The 23,412-nt window shown below is 45.2% G+C and overlaps 1 pseudogene; it reads right to left on the bottom strand.

Moving 5' to 3' along the window:
* Window positions 1–3,069: 3,069 nt before the first annotated feature.
* Window positions 3,070–7,266, bottom strand: LOC146357438 (disintegrin and metalloproteinase domain-containing protein 21-like; annotated as a pseudogene).
* Between the last annotated feature and the right edge of the window lie 16,146 nt (window positions 7,267–23,412).

The following is a 23,412-nucleotide window of genomic DNA, read 5'->3' as shown; positions in this document are numbered from 1 at the left end:
GGCATGTTAGCCTTGAGAAGAGAAGACTGAGGGGAGATATGATAGTGCTCTTCAAGTACTTGAAAGGTTGTCACAGAGAGGAAGGCCAGGATCTCTTCTTGATCATCCCAGAATGCAGGACACGGAATAATGGGCTCAAGTTACAGGAAGCCAGATTCCGGCTGAACATCAGGAAAAACTTCCTGACTGTTAGAGCAATACGACAATGGAACCAATGACCTGGGAAGGTGGTGGTCTCTCCCACACTGGAGGCGTTCAAGATGAGGCTGGATATCTGAATTACTTGTTTTTGACGTTTTCCCTGACCTGCATGGGAAAACACAAACGGTCGTAACTTGTTCAGTTTTCATGACACATATATGAAATTTGGGGAACTCTCAGCACCCCTGGAGGGATGTCCACCAGCCAAATCCAGGCAATTTGGCCCAGGAGCTTTTGTGCTAGGCGCAGGTGAAATGTGCTGTTCCCAGAAACTCAGACCGAACTCAGAAGAGAAAGTGTGCTGAAGCGGAGGTCACTCTCCCTAATCTCCGCTGTATGTTTCTTTGTAGTGCAAACAGCCCTCATTCAGAAGAATCACAGGCTCAGCCTCTCTTTGGCTGAATACATACATTACTTGGCAGACTGGCTGGCATAGTTTGTTTTTTTAGTAATGTACTTTTTTTCTAGCACACACAAAATGAATATTTTATATTCATTTTATATTTTAATGGTGTGTGTTTTTTAGCCACACCACACCTGCCAAATTTCAGACAGTTTTTTTATTTAAATAATGATGGAAGTGAACCGAAGGAACTGAGGATGTGGCAAGTGCACATCATTATCCGGTTTAAACTTTATGTATGCTGTTGGTGATCTCCGATGACCTCAGGCTCTCTGTGGTCTTCTGATAGAGGCAGGAAAACACCCAGACATGGGGTATGCGGGTAGGCAGGCGGGCAGGCAGAGAAAGACCGAGAAATGTGGGTGCAGCAGAGTGAAAAGATGCAATAGGCCTGTTGCGTTAAAGCCACCAAGCCCAGCTATTCCACCCAGGCATGGGGCACGTGGGCAGGTGGAGGATGGTGGAGGCAGGCAGGCAGGCAGACAGAGAGAGAGACCCGTTGTCAAGGAAAAGGCCTCATGGGGCCAAAGATGTGGCGGGAAAGAGTTAGTTTTACTTTGTATAGTTTTAGATTGTGTTTTAGTGTTTTACGGTAGGAAGGAGTGGGATCCTGCAAGACGATTTACAAGTCAGGCGACCTGGAGGGAGGAACAGATGTGGCTATGCCAGGATCGAGGGCGCCAGGATGAGGCCTTATCAGGGACTCAAAGTTGTAAACCAGTTCAGTCTGCCAAGGGGCCAGCACAGCTGGAGAGGTGTGAAAACCCACCTCATCCTCCCTGAGGGAAGGCGGGGGGGATGAACAAGCTAGAAGCTGGGTAGGGAACTGGATAAAAAGTAGGGATGTCAGAGAATTCCGCCACAGATCTCGGTGAGGCCGAATGCCAGTGCATTTGGCCCCCTGAAATCCGTGGCGGAATGAAGCCCCCCGCCCCTCCACCCCGCGAAAGGCACACGAAACAGGACACTTAACTGGTGCCGTTCGCACTGCTTTGCGAATGGCGGCCGCATCTGCGGCCACCATTCGCTTCTTCATTATTGCTGTGATAGGCTACGTAAATACTTACGTAGCCTATCATGGCTAACGCAGGGACACCATTTGTGTCCCTGTGGAAGCCGTTATAGGCTACGTAAATATTTACGTAGCCTAGCACAGCAAAAAACAGGAACGCAAATGGCAGCTGCCATAGCCGCCGCCATTTGTGTTCCCTTTTTTTTTTTTTGGCCATGATAGGCTACGTAAATATATACGTAGCCTATCACGGCAAAATACAGGGACGCAAATGGCGGCTGCTATGGCAGCCGCCATTTGCGTCCTTGTGCAGCCCAGAGGCCGGATGTCCGGCTGCAGGCGGCCCCGGCCGGCAGCTCCACGGAGTCACTGCAGAGCGGAGCCAGCCGGGGAGAATTTCGGGGGGAGGGACGGAGTGCCTCCCCCCCACCGCGAATGTCACCCTTCGAAAACTTTCGTACATCCCTAATAAAAAGAGACAAACAGCCATCCTTCTTTGTCCTTTGGTTTTCATCTGGTCCGGGTAGAAGGTGTTGGAGTGCTGGCATTAACAAAGGATCCTGCTCAGAAGTGTGAATAGCCTAGGTTAGGTAGTCTTTTATTGTTTTAGTCTATGTTGGGTTTCCAAATGAGGAATTGGTACTTGTGGGAATTATAAATAGTATTTTGCCTTGTTTCTCTTCCCATTCCCTCACCCCTTATTTGTAAATAAATATCTACCTCAAACGATTGCTGCTATTTCTTTCCTGGGTCAGTGCTAAATTCACTGTATATTGTCTCCTCCACTAAGTGGGAAGGAGGTTGGGGAGTCTTCTTGAGTCTGGCAGGGCCAGCTTAGAGAGGTGGTGGCAGTGGACCAGAGGGGGCTAGTAGAGCCCGGGGGTCCCACCTTCCTTTACACCCATGGGTGCAGCAGGGTGCAAATATGCAATAGGCCCATGGCGGCAAAGCCACCAAGCCCAGCTATTCCACCTAGGCATGGAGCATGTGGCAGGAGGGTGACCTCGTTGATCCTTCAAGGCTTCTCTGACAGATAAGCCATGACTACAGATGGGTGTTACAATGAAACTGGGAAAGGCTCATGAAATCATTTATGGTCCCTTTGAGTGGGGTGGGCAGATGGGCGGGAAGAGGCTTATTTAAAATAACAATAATACTGATTGTAATGCCCTGCCTGACTCAGAGACGGAAGGCTCCAAGTTCAGACTTGAACTGGGCCTGGAGTAGACAAGCAAGCAAACTAAAGTAGCACACCAAGGGCATAACAAGATGGCCGGTCGTGAGTTCAGGTCTCACCCCTTTTTATCCAATGTCCACCAATAATTTCCCACTGGACCCAACCCTCATTACTAATACTAATACTAATAAAATGTAATGCCCTGCCTGCCTCAGATAAAGACAAAAACTAACCAGCCAAAATACAGAAAAACAGCGGGGCGAGTGAGTGTGCCGCTCATTTGCTCAAGGGCTTGAGGGTAGGGTAGACCAGCAGGGGCAGGTTCAACTTTGAAGGAGACCAGATGTCCCATGGAGCCAGGCTCTCTGTGGCTGAATGCTCCGCCCTTGCTGGACCAAATGTCCAAGGTGAAGTGCACGACCTGCTACTCTGCCTGGCGCAGATGGTCCAGCACTTTCTCCCTGCATGCCTGGTACAGGGAGGGCAACACCCGCTTGCTAAGGGTGGTGTGTCATGGCAGCTTACAGTTGGGCACCACAAGGGCTATCAACCTCTTGAACCCTGCATTTTCGACGAGGCTGAATGGCTGGTTGTCCAGTGCCACCCTCTCACCGATGCAGTTGGTGATCTGGTCGGACATTGGAAACTTCTACCATGTGGACCCATAGTTCCCCCACCCCACCTCCTCCATGGTGGCCTGCCTAAGCCTCTTGGGGGTGAGAGACGGACAGCTTGCAGGAGTTCCGCTTCACCTTGTTATTTGGTTTCACCTTATTTGGCTTCAGACCGAAGTGGTGCCCAGACTTAATTTTAAGTTCCGTGCGACATGTACTTATGGAATTTGTCCTTTCAGTGCTTAATCTTAGGGCTGCCCGAGGCCCAAACCCCAAGTTGAAGTGGGCTGCTTCAGGTCACTTTGTGCCTCTTCTGAGGTGCAGCGGAGGGGGCACAAAGCGACCTGGAGCGGGTCGGGGGTTCTCTGAAGCACTCGGTGCGCTTCGGAGATTTGGCCCCCCTGGCCCAGCCCCCCAGGTGCCCCCAGATCCTTACCTGAGCCGCCTTCTCCGCCACCTCTAACTTCTCCTGGCCGCTGCCACCTTCTCTGCCGCCGCCACCTTCTCTGCCGCTGCCGCCACTACCTTCTCTGCTGCCACCACCTCCAGCTCCTGAGACCTGGACATGCAGCGACTCTTCTTGCAGGGAGTTGACATTTTAAAAATGGCGATTCCCTGCAAGGAGACGAGTTGCCAAGTGTCCAGGCCTCAAGAGCTGGCGGCAGTGGTGGCAGAGAAGGCGGCGGCGGAGAAGGCAGCAGCGGCAGCGAAGGTGGTGTGGCAGCGAGCAGTGACAGGGAAGGTGGCGGCGGCAAGGAGAACGCGGCAGAGAAGGCAGAGAAGGCAGCGGCGCAGTGGCAGCATGGTGACAGAGAAGGCGATGGCTGTGGCAGCAGAGGAGGAGAAGGCAGCCCAGGTAAGGAGCTGGGGGTTTGCGCAGGGGCTTCAGGAGGGGACCCAAAGTGGCGTTTGCCATCTGAATCCCACTTTGGGTTCAGGGCCGAGTTGGGTCAGGGGGCCCCCGAATCTGCCCAAGCCAAATTGGGCCCACCTCAGAAGCCACAAAACAGCTTCCAAGTTGGATCAGGGGTCCCTGCACAGCCCTATGTAATCTTACATTTGTTAAGTGTGTGTCTTTGTGTGTATCTCTTGAACTTCCTCTTAGACTATGATTTGTATATTAATACTTCTGGTAATATGACGGACTCAACCTTGGGGGAGCTGGGGGTGGCGACGGCCGACAGGAAGCTCTGGCATGTGCTGGTCCATGAAGTCACGAAGAGTCGGAAGCGACTGAGCGAATGAACAACAACAAACTTCTGGTAATAAAGTTATCATCATAATTTCTGCAGGACACCCGCTAGAATAGTGTGAATTCAACACAAAGCATAACTATGTGTTCCACTGACACTAAGGAACAGAATCTCAGTTATTCAAATAATGCCAAGGTTTACCTTACTCTTTCTGTAGCAATAGGGTCCTGTTTGAAATCGGGCTTTCACTCAGGGCCTGTAGTCTTCCATTTCAGAGGATGGGAAGCGGGGCAGGGGGAGGGGGTTCCTGCAGTGAGACAGAATGAGAGGACAGCCAGAACATAGCAAAATAATGTTTTTCTTGTTGATAAACTGAAGATTTTCCTCTGAGACAGATCAAACAGAGTTTTTACAAAACATTAATGGAAAGCTTACAGAATTTGAGATATATTTTACACAATATTATCCATTATTTTCCTCGTACATTTTTGATATTCTGTACATTCTTCACGGTAGGTTACCTTCTGCTGTTGATTCCATTGGACAGATTCTTGAACTCACTCTTCTAACCTTCTGCATCAGCACACTCCTGTAATATAGAACAAGACCAAGACCAACAGTGGCAGCAGAAAGGACAAATACAATTCCTACAATCGTTCCTGTAATGGCCCCATTCTTGTCTTCCGAAGTAGGTCCACTGTCAGGGCTGCCACCCGTAGCCTGTGTTGAGACAGTTGGGAGGGGCCCAGCCATACTCACAATGGCAGCGTTTGTGGTTGTTGCATATTCCCCGATTATGGCACATTGTGACATTGCAATCATACTTCAACAGGGACATATTCATGCACTGCCCATCAATACACATCATGTCAGTCCCACAAGAAGTGCCATCTCTCACTGCACTGATATCAGTTGTCTCCATCCCACTGTGGTAGTCTAAACTCCAGCATTGACTGTTGCCAACATGTGAGTGAATTATGGTGATGTGTTCCTCCAAAGAAGGTAAGTTATCAATATTTTCACACTGGATTCGCCCGCACAGAATATTCTTGGGATCACATTTCTTGTAAATTCCATGTCCAAAGCCGCAGTTGCCAAAGCGATCACCTTTGAGTATTCAGTGCTCTGAAACAATTCTCTGAAGTAATGGTTGCTTGGTTGCCAAAGATCATTTTGCACAGCCCACTGTGGGTGGTGCAATTCCCATGATAACAGTATGCACCATCACTGCATGGGGCACCATCTTGCACATGAACATCTTCAGGACACCTCTCTGAAGTCCCACTGCAGTACTCAGGAAGATCACAGATACCAGTCTTCCCTCTGCAAATGGACCGAGCTGGAAGGTACTGACACTTGGCGCAGCACCGTCCAAAAGAACAAGCGGCACTGGAATGCAACATACAATTAGATTGGCAACCGGGATCCAAATCACACTCAGCTTTTGAACCACAGTCACATTGCTCACCAGTTTACACTACTTTGTTGCCACAGGATTTGAATTTAAACATTTTATCAAGTTCTGGAGGAATTAACAAGCAAGGAGAGTTCCTTCTTCTGAAATAAGCAGAATAACTGCAATTGCCAAACTTATCAGTATTTGCCAGATTTGGAAACATAATGCACTTTTTTCAGCCACAATGACAGAATATGTCCTAGTTCATGGGCAAAAATGACAGAAAACTGAACAAACTGGAAGTCATATGTGATACAACAGTGGCTGCTGAATGGTTATCACAAATATTTCCTACATATGCTATTCCATCCCTATTTTCATATTTCTTATATACAAATAAGTGCCCGGCATCATTCACAACATGTTTAAGTAGTGTGTCTCTCCTCCAAAGCCTGAAATGGTTAAGTGTGCCTCCCATTTTGTCAGAAATGTTTATGAGGATCTTTTCTGACCAGATCTCCAGACCAGCCAGAGACAACTGAACAGAAAGAGGATCATAGAATGAATTTGCAGTATGGATGACATCCAAAACTCGGAGAATAACAAGAGATTCATTTCTGCCAAACTTCACATATCGCTCATGTTCTACCACAACTGCAAGCTTGATGTACCTGGTGTGTGTCCACCACTCTCCTCCAGAAGCAGTTTTGGCTGCTACATTCTCTGTGCTCTGGATCATGGCCTCCTGACGACTGTGCTCTTCCTCCGTTAGCCCACATGTCATGCGGATTGCACCCGTCTCTTCTTCCAAACGATACACCACATGCTGAAAAGTGGTAGATGCCTGGGCAGGTTCAATTTCATAGCTCCCATTTTCTAATCGAAACTGACCCCTGAGTCTCCCTGAGCAAGTGCTGAGGGTGACCAATGACGAGGGAGTTCCTTGTACAAAGCCATGGTAGAAACAGTCATCCCTGATGAATGGATAGTATGCATGGAGTTCCCGTTCCTTATTATAGGTAAAGACGGGGAAGTGTTTAGGGACAAAGCTCCTCTTCTGCCTCAGATGCATTGTATGGCCCTTCTTCTCAATGTGTGCCAGGTAGGTGACATCCTGAAGTCCCTGTTGCCCATATCTGGGGGTCAGTTTTCTCAGGATGGTCACTTCATAAGAGGCATACCTAAAACCCTGGGGTGGGGCCTGACCTGCAGTCTCGTTAAGGACATTCCATAAGTTCAGCACCAACAGCCAGACAGAAACATTCCACATTTTCCTGACAGGCGAATGCATCTACTAGAGGACCCCAGACTGTCTTGTTATCTAGGACATGGAAGCTCCCTGCCGTAGCTAGTTCAGGCTGGGCCTGAAGGAGGATCCAAAGGAGGCTTCACATGAGATAGAGAAGGAGGAGTGTTGTGTCCATAGCAACAGAGTTATCTTTAGTTATCTGTAGAGTTATCTTTGGAATGGGTGGCAGACATTTCACCTTAATGTCTGCCACCTAAAAATCCATTTTCCAACATCCATGAGCAGTCTTAGAAGCCTTGTTTTATTTTGTTTATTAAATCCTGAGATAAGAGGGATAAAAACAGCAACCCAAAATGCATAGAACAAAGAGAAGGAGAGGAGGAAAGAGGACTCCTTCCACCTTTTCTGTCAGAAGAGCAACCCACCTTTTCTCCTGTCTCCCCTACTTTTTCAGGTAAATCTTTGTGTTATCTTCTATTTTCCTTCTACATATTCTATACTCGAATTACTCTCTTTTCTTCCCTGTTTCCTAATATTCCTTCTCACTTTGCAACTGAATTTTTCATTGAAAAGAAAGTGTGTGAATAATTAAAGCTCAACACCCTATATTTGTTTAAGGAAACTGTGTCACCAAAAAGTAATCCAATTGCGACTTCCAGTTGGAGCCAATGTCGCCCTTGCAGCATTCTGTGGAGCCTCCGCGGGACACTATCTCAAACAGCTTTTTAAAAGGTTGAAAAACCTTTCTATCTTTCCCCTGGAATTAAAAGGAGAGGCGGGAGCAGCTCTGGATGAGGTTTTGGAAGAACAGCTCTCTCAGCGTGGTAGCAGGGGGGCTGTACTCTGGGGCTAGTCTGCCAGAGCTTAATCATCACTCAAAGCTGGTTGAACCTCCTAATTAATTAGGAGAAACTAGGGCTGACGTGCTCCATTATAGTTTTTGCATTAAGTAACGCCAACAACATCTGAGGAATGGATTAAGAAAAATCAATAATATTTGAGGACCTGCAAGATTTGTTTGAAGAGAAGGATGACTACACTAAGGTGAAAAAAAGGATCTCCGTCCACCCCACACACACACACACATCCCTTGGCAAAAGCTTTGAGAAGTGGAGATACAGAGGAGTTACTTGCTTTGATAAAAACTTTGTCCTTGCAATTTGCGGAACAGGCTAAGAGGCTGGATACCATCCAAAATTCCATCACAGCCCTGCAAGGGACTGTGGATTTAATTAACACTTTTTGGCAAAAAAATGGAGGCGAAGGTTAACGAGTTGCAAGATCGGCTGGCAGGGAATGAAACTACATCACAAGCTTATTTCAACCATTTTTCTGTCAGAATTTCTCAACTGGAGGCGTTAGCGCACAGGGCAAATGTATGTATCATTGGTATTAAATATTTACCTACTGATGTAAATCTGTCTACTTTTGTAGATACGTTCCTGCATGAGATACTCCCTGCACCATCTGATTATTCATTTGATATTGAGCAGGCATTCCGTGTGTCAAATGCCAAAGGGACTGGTTATATGATTATAGTCCAATTTGCAAGAATCTCCACAAAAAATTATATCCTGCGTTTGGCAAGAGAGGCTGGAAACCTTTTTTGGAAACAAGATAGTTATGCTATTTCCGGATTACATCAAAGAAATTGCTGATAAAAGAAGGCAATTTACCGAGGCGAAAAATATGGCAAAAGAAATGAACTTACAATATCACTTAAAGTATCCCATTACATTTTGCATTTTTTCTGAAGGTCAGGTGAAGTTTCTAAATCATGAAATGGTGGAGGTGTGGCTAAATGGAAAATCACGTGAGATTTCTGCTCCAGCACCATGAATTGGAATCTACAAACATGTTTTGCTAACTGAATATGCTTAGTCTGGAAGATACAGGCTAGGCCAGAGATGTTTCCCCCCCCCCTTTCTTATTTTTCTCTCTGTGTTTCTCTTTTCTTTAAATCCTTCATGATATACTGTACAATCTATACACGCATTTATATATCTAGTACAAAATATATTAGTGATTGTTGTGAGGTTGATTTTAAGCTTTATTATTATATAACATTATAAAATTTATTAGTGATTTGTTATTATTATTTATCCTTTTAAATCTCCTTTTTTAATTATTATTATTACCATTATTACTGGTTAGTAAGATCTTTGGCTGGTTAAATTGGTAAGCTTTATTACTATACGTTAGCTGAAGGGCAATATATGGTTACTGGAAATGAATTGTAGGCCTGCTTCCTTGCTATAAGACTGATGATATGATATTGAAATGTTCGGTTGATTATTTATGCTGTACTGAATTGTAATATTGCCAGTGTTAGAGGTATAATTTTTAAGCAGAATGGGATTTGAAGTTTCTGTGTAATGGAGTTTAAATTTAGTTTCTTTAAATAATCCTTTATTTTTTTCCATGTTTTTTTTCTTCCTTCTCCTTCCGTTTTCTCTCTTTTCCATTATTGTTGTGTCCTCTTAAGAATACTGTATTGTTGGGAAATTGTAGTTATTGATTAGGTTGTTGGTATTATTTATTTCATTTATAAAGTTAAAAAATAGAATAAAAAATATTTAAAACAACAACAAAAAGTAATCCAATTGCTACTTGCTAAGGTTGTGTACTGCCTGCCTGCCATAACTTATTATTTGTGTATGGGGTTGTTGTTGTTGTTCAGTCGTTCAGTCGTGTCCGACTCTTCGTGACCCCATGGACCATAGCACGCCAGGCCCTCCTGTCCTGCGCTCTCTCCCGGAGTGTGCCCAAGTTCATATTCATTGCATCGGTGATGCTATCTAGCCATCTCATCCTCTGCTGTCCACTTCTCCTTTTGCCTTCAGTCTTTCCCAGCATCAGGGTCTTTTCCAGAGAGTTTTCTCTTCGCATTAGGTGGCCAAAATATTTCAGCTTCAGCTTCAGTATCTGTCCTTCCAATGAGCAGTCAGGGTTGATTTCCTTTAGGATGGACTGATTTGACCTCCTTGCAGTCCAGGGAACTCGTAAGAGTCTTCTCCAGCACCACAGTTCGAAAGCATCAATTCTTCGGCGCTCAGCCTTCCTTATAGTCCAGCTCTCACAGCCATGCATTACTACTGGGAAAACCATAGCTTTGATTAGACGGACCTTTGTCAGCAAGGTGATGTCTCTGCTTCTTACTATGCTGTCTAGGTTTACCATAGCTTTCCTCCCAAGGAGCAAGCGTCTTTTAATTTCATGGCTACAGTCACCGTCTGCGGTGATCTTGGAGCCCAAGAAAGTAAAATCTGTCACTGCTTCCATTTCTTCCCCTTCTATATGCCAGGAAGTGATAGGGCCAGATGCCATGATCTTCATTTTTTTAATGTTGAGTTTCAAACCAGCTTTTGTACTCTCCTCTTTCACCCTCAATAAGAGGCTCTTTAGATCCTCTTCGCTTTCTGCCATTAGGGTGGTATCGTCTGCATATCGGAGGTTGTTGATAATTCTCCCGGCAATCTTAATTCCGACCTGTGATTCATCCAACCTGGCATTTCTCATGATGTACTCTGCATATAAGTTAAATAAGCAGGGCGACAATATGCAGCCTTTTCGTACTCCTTTCCCAATTTTGAACCACTTAGTTGTTCCATGTCTGGTTCTTACTGTTGCTTCTTGACCCTCGTACAGGTTTCTCATGAGACAGGTAAGGTGGTCTGGTACTCCCATCACTTTAAGAATTTGCCACAGTTTGTTGTGATCCACACAATCAAAGGCTTTAGTGTAGTCAATAAAGCAGAAATAGACATTTTTCTGGAATTCTCTTGCTTTCTCCATGATGCAGCGAATGTTGGCGATTTGATCTCTAGTTCCTCTGCCTCTTCAAAACCCAGCTTGTACTTCCGGTAGTTCTCGGTTCGCATACTGCTGAAGCCTAGCTTGTAGGATTTTGAGCATTACCTTGCTGGCATGTGAAATGAGCGCAATTGTGTGGTAGTTTGAACACTCTTTGGCGTTGCCCTTCTTTGGAATTGGAATTGTATGGGGTGGCACGTAGTAAAAAAAGAAAAGAAACTCTAACCACAAATTCATATTTTTCAAAATTACAATTAATTTCCCCTTCTGTGGTGTAGGCTCAAAGTAACCTTTTCCCAATTTATTTCAGGGGAAAAAAGACATTTAGGATGGCAGTTTTATTGTGAAATATACCATTATTTTCCTTTCAGAAATCTTACCCTATGGGACACAGGTGGCCCACCTAGAACTATACTTTGCCCCTTCTGTGCCCTCCCCCCAGAATTTTTTTCTGGTGCCGCCACTGCCTTTGGAGTACTAAAAAATGAATTTGGCTTGCCTCCCCTTGGCGTACCTGGCAGTATTTAAGAACTAAGCACAGTGACACTAACAAATTTCAGTCTAGATGCATCAGCTGCTTTAGAAGTCCCAGATCTACTACAAATGGCACAGGCTGTGACAGATTTAACCAAGGCCAACAAATTCCTGTATGGCTTGGTTGAAGATGCTGCTCCTCTGGACTATGACCCCACGAGTCATTAATCAGAATGCAGAACCAGAAACAAACCAGAAGCCTTCCCATCGGAAACCAGGCTTAAACTCTGTCAAACCATTTGATGTAAATCTCAGGCGGCAGCTTATACAGCCAAAGATTTTATACAGGGGACATTGAACACCACAATGAGTCAAATGCCTGGGCATCTCATAGGATGATGTGTACTGGAGGTTCAACAGTCTGCAGGTTAATCTAGCGCGTAGAGATGTGCAAAAGTCACTTACCTTTTCGAAGGGGTGATTCGCGGTGGGGGGGAGACACTCCATACCTCCCCCCGAAATCCTAACCCAGCTGGCTCCACTCCAGAGCCGCCGGCCAGGTGCATTTGCAGGCGTGCAGAGCCTGCGGACGCAAATGGCGGCGGCTACGGCAGCCGCCATTTGCGTTCCTGTTTTTTTGCCATGATAGGCTACGTAAATATTTATGTAGCCTATCACGGCAAAAAAACAGGGGCACAAATGGCGTAGCGGCCACCAATTGTGCCCCTCTCTTTCACCATGATAGGCTACGTAAATATTTACATAGCCTATCACGGCAAAAAAACCAGTAATGCAAATGGCGGCCGCTGTAGCCGCTGCCATTTGTGTTCCCTTTTTTTGCCGTGATAGGCCATGTAAATATTTACATAGCCTATCATGGCCTCACTGAGATCCGTGGCGGAATCCTCTAATATCCCTACTAGTGCTTCTGTTATGGAATTGGCCACTGTGTGAAGAGAATGAACTTTTAATACAAGAGGGAAATTATGACTTGATAGGTGTAACTGAGACTTTGGTGGGATGACTCTCATGACTGGAATACAGCAAGTGAAGGATATAACTTGTTCAAAAAGAACAGGAGGAACAGAAAGGGAGGTGGGGGTTGCAGTATATGTTAAAAATACATATCTCTGCACAGAAATAAAGGAGGATGAGCTTGGTAGCCCCATCGAGAGCATCTGGGTTAAAATAAATGAAACAAAGAATAAAAGGAACCTGATGGTCAGAGTCTACTACCAGCCACCCAATCAAGGAGAAGATGAGGATGAAACTTTTGAAAAGCAAATAGCCAATGTTTCAAGGAAGCATGATGTAGTAGTCTTCATTTCTTCAATTTCTTCAATTTTCTTCAATCTTCAATTTCCCCGATATTTGTTGGGAGACAAATTCTGCAAAACATGGCCTCCAGGAAATTCCTGACTTGTGTGGCGGATAACTTCATCCTACAGAAAGTAGAGGAAGGAACTAGAAGATCAGCTATCCTTGACTTGATCCTAACCAACAGAGATGACTTAGTGGTTAATGCAGCAGTTACAGGAACTCTGGGGGAAAGCGACCATGTTGTACTTGAGTTCTTGGTTCTAAAGGAAGCAAAAGCCAAGTGTAGTCAAACGCGTACCCTGGATTTTAGGAAAGCTGATTTTAATAAACTCAGAACAATGATCAGTAAGGTCCCATAGCAAATGACTCTAATGAGAAAAGGAGTCCAAGATGGGTGGGAGCTTTTAAAAAAGGAAATTCTCAAGGCACAACTACAAACAATTCCAACAAGAAGAAAAGGTGGAAGACAACAAAAGAAGCCAATGTTGCTTCACAAAAAGCTTAGAGATGATGTGAAACCAAAAAATGACACATATAGGAAGTGGAAAGAAGGCCAAGCAACAAAAGAAGAGTACAGGCAGGTAGCACAGAATTGCAGGGATGGCGTCATGAAAGCTAAAGCTGAGAATGAGCTGAGGTTAGCAAGGGATGCTAAAAGCAACAAAAAGGGTTTCTTCAGCTACGTGCATAGTAAAAGACAGAGGAAAGAAATGGTTGTTCAGCTATTAAATAAGGATGGCAAAATGATAACAGGTGACAAAAAAAGGCAGAAGTGCTCAATTCCTACTTTGGCTCAGTCTTCTCCCTAAAGAGGGTCTATGACCCCCCTGGCAAAGGCGAAGTACAGGCTGAAGGGGCAGGATTGCAGCTTGAGATCGATAGGCATATGGTCAAGGAACACCTAATTACTTTGAATGAGTTCAAATCTCCAGGGCCAGATGAACTGCATCCTAGAGTAATAAAGGAACTGGCAGAAGAACTCTCAGAACCGCTGTCTATTCTCTTTGAGAAATCATGGAGGACGGGGGAAGTGCCAGATGACTGGAGGAGGGCTAATGTTGTCCCTATCTTCAAAAAGGGTAAAAAGGAGGAACTTGGGAACTACAGACCAGTCAGTCTGACATCAATCCCTGGGAAAATTCTGGAGCAGATCATAAAGCAATCCATCTGGAAGCACCTTGAAAACAATGCAGTGATTACTCAAAGCCAACATGGATTTGTCAAAAACAAGTCCTGCCAGATGAATCTGATCTCATTTTTTGATCAAGTAACCTCCCTTGTGGACCGTGGGAATTCTGTAGACATCATATACCTCGACTTCAGCAAAGCTTTCGACAAAGTGCCCCATGATCTCCTGATGAGCAAACTAGCTCAAAGTGAGCTAGATGAAACAATGATCCGGTGGATCCACAGTTGGCTACAGAAACAGACTCAAAGAGTGCTTATCAATGGGACTTTCTCAAACTGGGGAGAGGTAACGAGTGGGGTACCGCAGGCCTCAGTCCTGGGCCCATTGCTGTTTAACATTTTTATTAATGACTTGGAGGAGGAGGTGCAGGGAATGCTGATAAAATTTGCAGATGACACCAAATTGGGCGGGATAGCTAATATTTTGAAAGACAGAAACAAAATTCAAAGTGATCTGGATAGACTGGAGCGCTGGGCAGAAAACAACAGAATGACATTTAATAGGGATAAATGCCAAGTTCTGCACCTAGGAAAAAGAAACCAAATGCACAATGACAAGATGGGGGATACGTGGCTCAACAGCAATACAAGTGAGAAGGATCTTGGAATTGTTGTCGATCACAAGCTGAATATGAGCCAACAATGTGAGGTGGCTGCAAAAAAGGCAAATGCTATTTTGGGCTGCATTAATAGAAGCATAGCTTCCAAATCCCGGGAAGTACTAGCTCCCCTCTACTCAGCACCAGTTAGGCCTCATCTGGCGTACTGTGTCCACTTCTGGGCACCACACTTTAAGAAGGATGCAGACAAACTGGGGAGGGTCCAGAGGAGGGCAACAAAGATGATCAGGGGACTGGAAACAAAGTCCTATGAGGAGAGACTGACAGAACTGGGCATGTTTAGCCTTGAGAAGAGAAGACTGAGGGGAGATATGATAGCGCTCTTCAAGTACTTGAAAGGTTGTCACAGAGAGGAAGGCCAGGATCTCTTCTCGATCATCCCAGAGTGCAGGACATGGAATAATGGGCTCAAGTGACAGGAAGCCAGATTCCAGCTGAACATCAGGAAAAACGTCCTGACTGTTAGAGCAATATGACAATGGAACCAATTACGTAGGGAGGTGGTGGGCTCTCCCACACTGGAGGCGTTCAAGATGAGGCTGCACAGCCATCTGTCGGGGATGCTCTGACTTGGATTCCTGCATTGAGCAGGGGGTTGGACTCGATGGCCTTGTAGACCCCTTCCAACCCTACTATTCTATGATTCTATGATGTGGCTGCAAAAAAGGCAAATGCTATTTTGGGCTGCATTAATAGAAGCATGGCACGGGGTTCCAGTTCCGGTTCCGGTCAGCACGAGCAGCGGCAGATTTCATGGCATCTCCGATCTGTTGGTTTGTTTTAAATTTTAATTGTTTTAAATTGTCACAATGTGTTTTAAGTTTTAATTCGCCAGTTTAAACCTCTATTATTGTAGTTCACGCCAACTGTAATGTTTTGGCTGCCCTAAGGTTTAATCTGTTCAAGTTTTTACCAGCTGTGAGGAGGCAACGCGAGAGCTCTCAGTGTTTGGACTATGTTTTGAATTCTTCTGATAAAGTCCTTACATACACACACAAGCCATAGAGGCATATGTGAATGCCTGCCTCATTGCTTTGCTAATTTTGCTGACTTCTATAAGCATTTATCAAGTGGAGGAGTTTGTGGAGTGGTGCTACCTGATTCTTCTACCCTCTGTTTGCAATGTGTAGTAAGAAAAAAAGGCAGAGAGACCAACTAGAGTCTCCAACTTTCCCTGTTTCAAAGCAATCTAAAATTGATAGCTTCATGTTCGGTGGCTCTGATACTCCAGGAGAACTCCCAATCCTTACTACTAATCGACATTCAATCCTGGCCTCCCCTTTGGGGGAAAATGATGAGTCCCAGGAAGGAAAAATTGAGGAGTCCCAGGAATGGAGAAATGAGGAGAAGGAGGCAACTACCGGGCTGAAGCCTGAAGATGTGAACATAGCAATTATTGATACCATGGCAGAGCAGTGCTTGTTAATTTTTAAAACTCTAATTAATATTTTTGGGACAATTGGAGCTATAAATGATAAACTAACCCCTATCACTGGATATACAAAGCAACTTCATGAGATTATACAACTTCTCAAGGATCAGGATATCAGAACAAAACAAGAAGTGAATCCACAAGTAAATCAGAAAGACATGACACTTCCAGTTTTACAACCTATACAGGCTTTTGTTCCTTCAACTGTATCCCAACATTCGAATTTCTTGAACCTTGCAGACTGTGGAGAACTTGCAGAACTGAAGAATTGGGACTTTTAAGGGGAACTTAATTTTAATCCCAGACCAGGTGGCCTTTGAAATATCACCATTATCAAATGGGGTTCTGCCAAGTTGGTGGGGGAAAAACAGAGTTGTGTATAAGCTTAATGCATTGTTGAACTTAAGAATTCATATAAGAAATATTAGATCTGTACACACACTTCCAGGCTCTCTGTATTTACGGAGATGTATAATAACTTTCAACTCACGAATGTTGGTTAAAGAAATCTTTGCTGTGAGGCTCCAACTGGGTAAATATGGAGTAAGGGCTAGAATGGTCTTTAAAACTTCTTCATTAACACCACTATTTAAGCAGATATCCAGAAGGAAACCCATAGATCAGTATGCCCCAGAAGCAAGTAGACTACACAATGTTTTAGAGCAGTCTATCACTGAAATGCTCAGTGATTTTACAACTCAGGAGACGGATGTTGGGACCATTGATATAGAGTCCACTGATCAGGGCCTACAGGGAACAAACTTTAGGACTCTATGTCCTTCTAGTCCCCCACTCAAAAATGATGTTTTGTTAGACACTGAAATTCTCTTAACCAATACTGCAATTAATTCTAATATTGACAACTTTCAGTTGATACCGCAAAAAAACCAGAAAGCAGTGGTGGCTGAAATCAACACCACAGTAGTCCCAATACCAAATAATTCTCAAAGGAAACACATGATCCAGAACTCCACTTTCTGCTTAAATAGTGCCGCACAGCTTGACCCCTCAATATATCAAATTACATTAGATTGTTCCTCCTGACAAAATAAAGTTTTGGGGAGTTCACTTAAGTGTGTCTCCTGGAACATCTCTGGATGGTCTAATAAAAGGGCAGATGGTTCATTCAGAAGGTACCTTAGATCTTTTGATATCATATTCCTACAGGAAACATGGTGCATGGGGGAAATTCTTTTGAGTGATTACAAAACCTATGAAGTCCCTGCAAGCAACCCCAGAGGCATGGGACGCCCGTGGGGGGGATTAGCCTGCTATATATCAACTTCATTGAAAGGGGAAAGCTATCTCATCAGTAATTTGCAGTCCTGGGCTTTGGCTATATTTTTCAAAATTAATTCAACGTCATATATCATGGTAAATGTATATATTCCTCCTTGGAAATCAACTAATCACAGCAAGAATGTTTGGGAAAGCCTTACAGATTATATACTTGGCCTGCAGATAGGGGTGGACGAAAGTCCCTTACCTTTCGCCGAAGCTTGTTCGCAGTGGGGGGGAGGCGCTTCGCTGCTCCCCCCGCGAAGTTCAGGCCGGGGGGAGGCTTCCCGCCTCGCCCCGGCCGAAATTCAGGCTGGGGAGGAGGCTTCCCGCCTCGCCCGGCTGTGAACTCAAAAGTTTAAAAAAAAAAAAAACGCCCCCGTGATAGGCTACGTGACGATTAACGTAGCCTATCATGGCTAGATCTGCAAAGTCAGCTGTGATAGGCTACGTTAATCGTCACGTAGCCTATCACGGGTGACTTTAAAAAAAAAAAGCGCGTACGCTAATGGCGGCCCCCATAGAGAGCTGCCATTCGCGTTCCTTATTTGGTCGCTGTAGTCTACGTAAATCTTTACGTAGACTACGGCGACCAAATAAGGAACGGGAATGGCGGCTCCCTATGGGGGCCGCCATTATCCGTACGCGCTTTTTTTTTTTTAAGTCACCCGTGATAGGCTACGTGACGATTGATGTAGCCTATCACGGCTGACTTTGCAAATCTAGCCGTGATAGGCTACGTTAATCGTCACGTAGCCTATCAGGGGGCGTTTTTTTTTTTCTTTTCTTGGAATGGCGGCGGCGGCAGCAGCCGGTCAAAAGACCGGCTGCCGCTCCCGCCCCGCACGAACAGCCGCCGAACCGCCGGCCGGACCCGCTGCCGGGAGGGACATTCGGCGAAGGTAAGTCCCGTCCTGGGGGGGGTGCGGGGTGTGGGGGGGTGCGGAGGATTTCTCCCTGAAACTTGTTCGGGGGGCCGAACACGTTGGCGCTCGGCCCCCCGAAGTTTCGGGGAGAAATTCTCCGCCATCCCTACCTGCAGACCCAACTATCTGAAGCTCACTTGATATTAGTTGGTGATTTTAATGCCCAGATTGGCCCAAACTGGAATGCAACAGAGCCAGTCTCCTATTTTTCCCTGGATGACTTCCCACTGATAGATGATAGACAGTCAAAGGATCACACAATTAACACCCAAGGGAAGCTGTTTATTCAAATTATCTTTCAAACTGGACTTCTCATTCTGAATGGCTCTCTGTCCAAGGATTTGACAAGGGAATTTACCTTTATCAACCATCTTGGGGCTAGCGTAGTTGATTATATTGTAGTCTCCCCAGCTGTGTTTGGGCTGATTACACTCTTTAGAGTAGATTCATATCCATGTAGTGATCACCAACCACTGATTGTCCAGTTGGAATGTCTTAAAAATGCCCGGGCAAATCAAGAAAATAGGCTCACAGTCCCAAGCACGAGGGTTGCAACATACCATCGTAAATGGGCAAATGGGAATTTAAATGCTTTGGAATGCTTATGGCATTCTGAGAATGTACAACTCTTGCTGAATACTCTGTCCTCTTCCAAAGAGATGGAAGTAGGAATGTTATGCCCAGATTATAGCAGCAGTCAAACCTCTCTTATTTTGGAAAGGCCAGTCAAAGAACCAGAGGCCAAAAGAGGGCAATCCATGGTTTGACGTGGACTGTAGGAAACTTAAGCAGGAAATCAAAAAACAACATAAATTCCTAAGAGACAGAGGTATAGTCCCTTTACCACAGTCCTATTTTGCACTGCGTAAATTATATAAAAATACAATTAAAGAAAAAAAGCAAGAGCATGCCAGGTTGCAATGGGAAGAACTAGCATCAGCACTCGAAAGAAATGATAGACCTAGATTTTGACACCTTACTTCAGATTTAAGATACTCTGGGACTCCATCCATTGACTCTGTTATTATGACACATGAATGGGAACGACACTTCCATTCCCTCTTTTATGATGAGATGGCCTGTCTTCCCCCATTGCAGGAGGAAGACCCAGAATCACCTAGTTGGCCCCCAGTCACGTGTGAGGAAATAGCTATGCTGATATGGAAGTTGAAGCACAGAAAGGCCCCCGGAAGGAGTGGCATTTCACCAGATTTTTTGATTGATTATCCTCATTGGTGGATCCCAATGTTAGCAACCTTATTTACACTTATTGATAGAACTGGGAAATTTCCCCAAGATTGGGCAGTGGCTATTGTAGTGCCTATTTATAAAAGAGGCAATCGGTCAGACCCTAAGAATTATCGCCCTGTAAACCTACTGGATGAACTTGAGCACGCTCCGGGAGAGAGCGGAGGACAGGAAGGCCTGGCGTGCTATGGTCCATGGGGTCACAAAGAGTCAGACACGACTTAACGACTGAACAACAACAACAAGCCTACTGGATGTTATAAGTAAGTTGTATGCAAGACATCTTTTAGATAAGCTGGAAAATTGGGTGCTCAAGGAAAATCTCCTAGCTGAAGAACAAGCAGGCTTCCGATGAGGGATGGGGGAGAATTCCGCCACGGATCTCGGTGAGGCCGAATGCAATGGCATTCGGCCCCCCAAAATCCGTGGCAGAACAAAGCCCCCCGCCCCCCCGCCCCACAAAATGGGCCTGGAACGGAGCCCCCAACCCACTACACGCACGCAAAATGGAGCACTTACCTGCTGCCGTCCACGCTGACTAGCAAATGGTGGCCGCCTCCGTGGCCGCCATTCCCTTCCTCTTCATAGACGTGATAGGCTACGTAAATACTTACGTAGCCTATCACAGCTAATACAGGGACGCCTTTTGCATCCCTTCGGAGGCCATAATAGGCTACTTAAGTATTTACGTAGCCTATCACGGCAAGGTTAAAAAAAAACCCACGTACGCAAATGGTGGCGGCTACAGCTGCCGCCATTTGCATTCCCTTTTTTTCACCGTTTTAGCCTACGTAAATATTTACGTAAGCTATTACAGCGAAAAAAAAGGGGAACGCAAATAGTATCCACTACGCTATTTGTGTTCCCCCCTTTTTTTTGCCATAATAGCTTACGTAAATATTTACATAGGCTAAAATGGTGGGAAAAAAGGAACGCCAATGGCAGCCGCCATAGCCGCCACCATTTGCATATGCAGTTTATTTTTTACTTTACCGTGATAGGCTACGTAAATATTTACGTAGCCTATCACGGCTAAATACAGGGACGCAAATGATGGCGGCTACGGCAGCCGCCATTTGCGTCCTTGCTGCCCAGTGGCCACGGGCTGTGGGCGGAGCTGGCCGGCGGCTCCGCAGAATCCCCGCGGAGTGGAGCCGGCCGGGCAGGATTCTGGGGGGAGGGATGGAGCGCCTCCCCCCACCGCGAAGCAGATCTGCCAAACGGCAAGTGATTTTCGTACATCCTTACTTCCGATGTGGCAGATCTACAGTAGACCATTGTTTTCTACTAAAATATTTGGCTGGGAAATATACATCTCCCCCTTATCACTCACTTTTTGCTGCATTTGTAGACCTTCGAGCAGCCTTTGATTCTATATCTAGACCCCGCCTTTGGCAGAAGCTTACATTTTAAAATGTGGATCATAAAGTGCTCAGGAGAATACAGGGGCTGTATGAGAATTCTGTCTTGCATGTGAGAGTGTCTTCAGGTGATCTTTCAGACCCCATTATTGTTAACAAAGGAGTGCACCAGGATGTTTGCTTGCACCTCTTTTATTCAATCTATATCTTAATGATATAGTTCCCTACTTATCTAGTCCAGACTTCTTCCCACCTCTTTTAAAGGACTGGAGTATTTCAGTGTTATTATATGCAGATGACGCTGTTCTCCTGTAATACACCCAGGTGGGGATGCGTAGGCTTTTAAGAGCCCTAAGCTCATATTGTTTGAGAGAAGCCCTTCAGGTCAACTATGAAAAAACTAAAATCTTAGTCTTTGGCAAAAGAAGGAAAAACTACCGATGGCAGCTGGACAACCACCTGCTTGATCAGGTTAACAAATATAAATACCTAGGAGTGACATTTCAAAGTTCAGGACCTTGGTCTGAGCACTTGAAAGCAATACCCTGGCAACTAATGCAACTAGTAATGCCATTCTTCGTTTTGCTGCTGGACCAGGTGGTAAGATGGTGGCCCCTTTAATAGAGCTATACAAGGGCAAATTACTTCCCCAAATATTATATGGGGCACCTGCCTGGACCCATGCTAACATTGCTTCATTGGAGTCAGTGCAGCATAAATTTCTATCCAGGGTACTCGGGGTTCCCAGATCCACTTCTAAGGCCATTGTCCGACTAGAAACAGCTTGTCACTTAGTGGGAATGCTTGTCCAAAAAGCTGCCACTTTCTTTTGGTTAAAGATACAGTTCCAACTGGCCTCCCCCTTGGTCTTATTAGCATATGAAGCTATGGGAAGGGGCTCATGGGCAGACAAGATAACCACATCTATCTCTGAGTTGGGCTTTTCACAATCATATTTGCTTGCGAAGGGCCATGACAGAGCTAGGGATGAGATTTCAAAGAGGTTACAAGATGTTGATATTCAAACAACAATGGCTGTTGCTGCTGAAAGTCACTCTAACAACTTCTATAAAAGCATCATGACCTCTCCGGGGAAGGTTCCCCCATATTTCATTTCCATCACCTCACATAAATTGAGATGGCTCATGACTAGGTGCAGACTAAACTCACTCCAGTTGATGGAGGTGAAGGCACGTCATAGGACCCATCATGGCATGAGTGCAGATTGCCCAGCTGGTTGCCCCAAGGTAGAGGACATGGTACACTTTCTAGCAGAATGCCCATTGTACATCGATTTGAGGAAGCAATACCTTGAGCCCCTATTAACTGCGCTTGAGGATACTTCCGGTGCAAGAATAATTCAATTATTATTAGCTGGAACAGATCATTATACATCATATAGGACTGCTAAGTTTGTCAATGGAGCCCTGGAGAGGCGAAAGTCATTGACTGTTATAAAAAAACTAAATCTGTAAACATGGTAATAACATTCTGGCAAATACTATTTTAGGATTTTAAAATGTGTTTAACTTCCTCTTGTTAGTTATTTTATTAATAATTTGTACTTCGGTTTCCCTTTTGGTTGATGTGAGAATTCTATTTGTTTTGTGTGTGGATGGCCTGATTGGCTAAAAAGCAATAAACTGTATGTATTGCTAATAGAAGCATAGCTTCCATCCTGGGAAGTACTAGTTCCCCTCTAGTCAGCACTGGTTAGGCCTCATCTGGAGTACTGTGTCCAGTTCTGGGCACCGCACTTTAAGAAGGATGCAGACAAGCTGGAGAGGGTTCAGAGGAGGGCAACAAAGATGATCAGGGGAATGGAAACAAAGCCCTATGAAGAGAGACTGAAAGAACTGGGCATGCTTAGCCTTAAGAAGAGAAGACTGAGGGGAGATATGATAGCACTCTTCAAGTACCTGAAAGCTTGTCACAGAGAGGAAGGCCAGGATTTCTTCTCGATCATCCCAGAGTGCAGGACACAGAATAACGGGCTCAAGTGACAGGAAGACGGATTCCGGCTGAACATCAGGAAAAACTTCCTGACTGTTAGAGCAATACAACAATAGAACCAATGACCTAGGGAGGTGGTGGGTTCTCCCACACTGGAGGCATTCAAGACGAGGCTAGACAGCCATCTGTCAGGGATGCTCTGACTTGGATTCCTGTATTGAGCAGGGGGTGGACTCGATGGTCTTGTAGGCCCCTTTCAGCCTTACTGTTCTATGATTCTATGATTCTAATGCTGGACTAGATAGACCCTTGGTCTGATCCACCATGGCTCTTCTTAAGTTCTTATGAAGCTAAGGGGCTCATGGGCAGACAAGATAACCACATCTGTCTCTGAGTTGGGCTTTTCACAATCATATTTGCTTGCGAAGGGCTATGACAGAGCTAGGGATGAGATTTCAATGAGGTTACAAGATGTTGATATTCAAACAACAATGGCTGTTGCTGCTGAAAGTCGCTTTCATTGCCCAACAGTGATGCCTTCCTAGACTGAGGTG

This window comes from Heloderma suspectum, chromosome 1 (genome assembly GCF_057233095.1).
Source record: "Heloderma suspectum isolate Gila_16-S chromosome 1, 16-S_ref, whole genome shotgun sequence".
In the NCBI taxonomy this organism is placed as follows: Eukaryota; Metazoa; Chordata; class Lepidosauria; order Squamata; family Helodermatidae; genus Heloderma; species Heloderma suspectum.
The sequence above is the reverse complement of the archived record's forward strand: the minus strand, read 5'-3'. Positions and strand labels throughout refer to the sequence as shown.